This window comes from Bidens hawaiensis, unplaced genomic scaffold, assembly GCF_021521415.1.
Source record: "Bidens hawaiensis isolate Kalapana, Puna unplaced genomic scaffold, B.hawaiensis_p1.1 tig00018576_1, whole genome shotgun sequence".
NCBI classification, from domain to species: Eukaryota; Viridiplantae; Streptophyta; class Magnoliopsida; order Asterales; family Asteraceae; genus Bidens; species Bidens hawaiensis.
Genome location: NW_027492814.1, coordinates 119,086 through 125,549, shown reverse-complemented (window position 1 = coordinate 125,549; position 6,464 = coordinate 119,086).

Genomic DNA, 6,464 nt, shown 5'->3' with positions numbered 1-6,464 from the left:
CCTGTATATTTACTTAACAATTATATTAATTAAACATTACAAAACAAATAATAATAAAAAAAAAAGATGAAACAAGTGGCCCTTGCTCCAAAGTCCAACCTCCATTTCCAAATCAAACCTGCAAAATTCCCAAGTTTTTTTTTTGGTCTGGCGATTAAGATCTGCAATCAGCCAGATCTGTACTATATATTTAATTGGCTTGAGTTGTTTTTCGGCGACGGTGTTTTTGTGCGTGTCAAAGATGATGATGTGGTGCACTCACCAGAAAAGCGAAGAGATGTGTTTGAACGGAGATACGCCTTCAAAAATAAGGTTCTTCCGGTTGTTGAACTACGATGGGTAAGGTGCTGCAGCATAGGAGAAGAGGGGGGGGGGGTAGGTGACGGCTAGGTTGCAATGGTGGAGATAGAGGCCGGAATGGTGGCGGGAGCGGGTGTTGTGGCCGGCGGAGGCCTCGGCACCGTTGGAAGAAGTGGTGGCGGCGGTTTTCTGATTGGAGGAGTTGTGGTGTGTTGCAGTGGTTGTGGGCAGGTGGCTAAGATGTCAGGTGGTGGTGTTAGAATATGAAGAAGATGAAATGATAAAAAGACCAAAATGCCCCTCCTATCTTAGTGAAAAGTCAGCTTTAACCTTGACTTAACGATGAAGTTAAACGGAGTTTACGATTTGGACGTAATTGGCAATAAGTGAGAAATCACGATGGTCATGTTGCAAAAAAAAACTTTTTGAACGAAAATCGCATAATTGAACAAACCTCAAGGACGATTTTCACTTTACTCTACTAATGGGCTTACCATCTATAATAGAAGCAATTTGAGGAATTCCATCCACAACAAAATATACAACATTAGAGCAAAGATTCCTAATCAGATTCTCATAAATGGCTGGTTTTACAAGCTATGGGGTACACTCTAACCCCTTTTAACTTCACATGAGCACCACATCACTCATTTTTCTCTCTTTCACTCAATCTGATCAAAAGGAAATGGTTTAATCCATAATTAATAACAAATCAATTAATAATTAATATATATTGTTCCTTTTAACCCGTGAAAAGTATAATCAATTTGCCTTTTTAACAAACTTAACACTAGTGGAGGGTAGTTTAATGCATATTTAAAGTGTCATGTCATCTTAACTTATGTTGGACGTTAGATTATACCATATGGCTTAACAGTGAAATGTATTCTATATCTTATCAGAAAATCAATTACGAGAGCACAATCTTTTGATTTCTTGTAAGTTTTGTTGTAATCCCAAATTTATGATTTTAAATAAAGTAAGATATTCCATACACAGGGTCAAGTTTTTCTATAAAGAGAGACAAAAATGAAATGATGTGAATGATTTATAGACATACAAGAAAACCCCTCAAAAAGATTAAAAATAAATAAATAAAATATTATAACTCAAAATTTAATGAAAAACAAAAAAGTAAAAACACAAAAAAGTTTCTGCCATCTTACTCGTTAAAAAAAAAGAAAAAAAAACCAATGTTGAGGGAAAATGATCGTTGTGTCTTTTGTTCATTTTCGTCATTGTGTATTTTCGGTGTTTTTTTAACGGGAATGACGAGGGAAACATTTTTGTTTTTTTTTTATTTTTTTGTTTTTTATTTATATTTTGAGTTATGATTTTTTAATTAATTTTTTTAGGGTTTTTTATATGGACACAAATCCTTATTACACCTCTCATTTTTGTCTCCATTGTATTTTAACCTTTCCCTTCACACACATCTACCTATATAAAAAAAGAATAGGATTTTAAACATTCTATTTTAACTTTCAACCATGATGGGTCATTTTGTCACATGGCATTAAAAGAGCTAACTTGTCCACTTGGCATTTTTACCCCAACTGGTAAAATGGGTTATAAGAAACCACGCCGGATCCGTTTTTCACTACATGACTTGTTACGTATCAATTTGGTAATCTAAGTGTATGATCGATAAAGAGAAAGAAGAAGAATAGAGAATAAGGAGTTAACTCTCAAATTATCGATACATTCATCATTCACGACTCTTGAATATGTATACTAACTTATTACAATTATAACCCTAAACTATTGGGTTATAACAAATTTCTCAAGAAGAAAGACTCTTTTTCAACAAAAACCTTAATCTCCTTCAATTACCTCTTTAGACATATATTTTTCCAGCTTCAAACATCATCATCGTTCATTGAAGAAAAACTCTTTTATTCAACCTTAAATTCTAATTTACATCTATTAATCATGTGTCGTTCCATTTCTTTCAATTCAAACATCATCATTGTTCATTGTTTAAATCAACAAGGTATGTATTTGATTATGTTATTTCATCTCATTTGCAAATATTTGCTTCGATTGTAACATTGATTGAAATCCTAAATCTTAAATTTTGTCAATTTATTTAGCATAAACCATCATTTGATCGATTTTAGTAAATGTTTTTCTGTTAATTAGACTATTGATAGTAAGATTGATGGAAATCCCTAATCTGGTGATGTTAATCGAATATTCTTATTGATTTTTTTGGCTCAAGTAGGTGTCACCATAAGGTGGAAGAAGGCATGGCTATTTTAAAAGTTAAGATTTCAATATTTATGTTTGTTTCTAAGGTTGCACGCCAAGTTTTTGATATATTGCCTGAATGAATGGACTTTCGTTTATTTTGTGTTCTTTTTTCTTATAATATCATGATGATCTTGATAGGCATATGTATTTTGTGCTTTTTTCTTATAATTTTAAGTCATTTATTGTACGAATTTTGGCTCTTACAGATGAGGTAACTCACATGTTAAATGCTATGTTCCTTTGTATTATGAAATCTTTGTTTACGAACTTACATCTCTTAGAAGCTAACTCAAATTAAGAGCCACATTAACTATTTCAATTTAGATTTATTAATACCCTGGCCACGTCACTTGATTTAAACATTAAATGTTTTCAGATTATTGATTCCTATTTAATTTCTTTTCATCAAATTCAAGAATAACTATACTTTATTCAAACAACTAATGTATTGCAAAAGTTTTAAAGATTCACCCAACAATATCCAGGAAACACATTTATTAACTTCGTAGTTTATATTCAGTTATTCATAATGATACCAAACAGGTTAGTTTTAACAAGGGCATTCATGAAAGTTTTAGAATGAGTAAAAATTATCGATTATAAACAGTCCGTGCAACTTGAAGGGAAATGTCAAATCTACATGTCAATTACGGGTTATAATTTGGTTATAGGTCAAGGAATTAAAAGATAAGGATGGCCAAAAAAGAATGATTGCTCTTGCAAACCCTACCGGCTTTCTTTTTATATTTCGGAAACTGTTCAATGACAGTTGTAATTGCATGTAGCTAACCGGTGAAATTGTTCTTGTGCTCCGAGAAAAGTGTAGTTTTACATCCAATGCAAATGTTGTTGGAGCTCCTGGTACTTCATCAATCGCAGGTAGTCATTTATTTATGGTTTTACTATCATTTATGGATTTTAAGTGTTACATGGTACAATGACAAGAGAAAACTTATTTCATTTTTGAATATTATATAATATAGCTTTACAAACAAACTTTATTTAGGTTTCATTGGTAGTCTAAAGTTGACTGGTGTTTCGTTTAATATCAATTTTTGGTGTATTGGTCCGCTTTTAGCAGTTAGAATCCCGTGATCAACTTTCTTGTATTAGTGATGTGGGTTGGTACTTAAAAGGATTTTATGCTAAATTTCATCGATCATATGTTATGTTTTCTTGTGTAATTGATTGATTTTGTTTTGTTTTCATGTGTTTAGGTTTTGAACATCATTTGGTTCTGGAATAATGATGAGGTAATTGTTTTATTTTTTGAAGTTGAAATGGAAGTTACCACATATAATACTGAGGTAATTGTTTTAATTGTTAAAAAGTCGATCCATCTATTTATTTGTTTTTATTATTATAAATTGTCACATAAATTTATAATTTATAAATATGTGCTTTAAATCTATCTATCTATTTTTTAGTTAATTTAGTAAACTATATATATGTTAAAATGTAAAGATAGTATATGCGAATCACTTTCAAACATAATAAAGTTTATCATATTTAATTTCTTGGTTTTTTTATCATGGATTGTTTTGGGGTTTTTTTTTTGTTGATTTTAGTTTCTTCATCTTCAATTCTGTTCATGATGTTGTTAGTTATTTGAAGATCCAATCTACAAGGCTTATCGAAGGCTTAATGGATTCCCTTAACTAACCATTTTCAATTAATTGTTTTTTTGTCTTAGTTTTGGTTAACCAATTATATATATATATATATATATATATATATATATATGATAAGGTTAAAATGAAAATCCATTTGAGTTATGAAAATCCGTGAAAACCCTATTTAACATCGTTTTTTTTGTTACATGTAATATATGTTGTAACATTTAATAAAAAACATCGAAACATAAAAAAAAATGTTTTGCTATTTTTTAACATTTTTTACTAATTTTTATATATGTTTTCAGGAGAGAGAAAAAGTTATATCTATATTTACATTTTTTATTCACTTTAATTGTGGACCACACGATTTAAACATTAATTAAAAACATGTTGTTGAGAATGGGTTTATAGAGTTTTCACAACTCAAGTGGGTTTTCATTTTATACTTAGCATATATATATATATATAGGGGAAGGATATTTTGAGAACCATGTTGAGTTGTAAGAACTTAAAACTTTCATTCTAAACCACACATTTAATTAAATGAATTGGGATATGCGGTTGAAATTAAATCTGGCAAAAAAAGTCAAAGTATGAGAGAGAATATATATGTAATTGATTACACTAACTTTTACGTCCGTTACACATGTGTAAAATGTCGACTCGGTGCGTAAAAAATTCTGTAATTTTTTTACGTGTATGTAACCTACATATATTACGCATGTGTAAAAAAAATTCGAAAAAAAAATCGTTACACTGAGTTCTTTCAAGTTCTTAAAACTCAAATGGGTTCTCATTTGAAATCTCCCCTATATATATATATAATTGGTTTGGACTTTTAATGTTTAGATTCTGTAACAATGCGGGGTTGACTAACAAGTGTATGGTTATATGTAAGCTAAATGTGTATCTTATATATGTGTGTTCTATATAATTGTATGCATAGTGCATAACTATTGATCATAAAGATATCAAAGCCGTGCATCATACTCGTGTTTCTGTCGGGATGCGGTTCCAGATTAACAGGAGATAGATATGTTATGTTTTGATGGATTAGCAAGAGCTTGTGCTAAGGTAAATATTATTATAACGTTGTAATTTTGAATTTATAAATCTAGAGTTTTTATCGTGTAAGCTGGTGGATTTCCAGATCCCGAGATCATTCACTATAATCCTAAAGAGTTTGATTTTGATAAAAAAAAAAAAGAAAGTGTTCCCATTCCGTGACCAGGTAATTAACTAACGTAATGTTTTCGTGCAAAAAGTCAACCTTTTGTTTGACTTTTGTTATCGATCGATATAAACAATGTTTAAACGGAATAAACCCGACCACTCATTGGCAAGCTCTAAAGTTATATACACAAGAATTAAGTTTGCAAACACTACCAAACCCAATCATTCATTTTTTTTTTCATCCTTACAACAATATTTTATTCTTCATCATAAAAAATGAAAGTTTTTCTCATTGATTTTGGTTGGTTTTCGGTTTGTTGGTTATTTGAATTTTAAATTTGAGTTAAAATTGAAATGCGATTTAGAAAATCTATTTGTATGAATTCAAGTTTATTTGAGTAAACCAAATTAAAAAAAAACATAGTATAAAAGAAGTAATCAAAAGTAATATATATATATATATATATATATATATATATATATATATATATATATATATATATATATATATTCATTCTATTTGAATTTGGTTAAGGTAGATTGAAGGTAACCTACATATATGATCATTAAATAACACTAATATTTTTTTTAATAAATGGTTCACATTCTTTTTATATATATATTATGTTTTTTACGATCTGTAACACATAGTCACGTAGCATTTAACAACTAATCGAGCAATATCACAAATACGCAAATAGTTGTGACATCCCACATCGGTTGGGGAGGAGAACTAAGCCTTCTTTATAAGGAGGTGGATACCTTCCCCATCATAACGCGTTTTGAGCGCTTAATGGTAGTGGATGAGAGGAGAACTCCACAGTTAAGCGTGCTCAGGTGGGAGTAGTAGCAGGATGAGTGACCTCCTGGGAAGGCTCCATCTGGGCAACCAAAAGCAAATCCGTGAGGCGATTACGTCCCAGCCAAAGCGAACAATATTATGGTACGGCGGTAGCTAGGCTGTTACAGATGGTATCAGAGACAGGGCCGGACCGGTGGTGCTAGGTCCCGTGAGGACGCTAGGCCCCTAAGGGGGGTGGATTATGACATCCCACATCGGGTGGGGAGGAGAACTAAGCCTTCTTTATAAGGAGGTGGATACCTTCCCCATCATAACGCGTT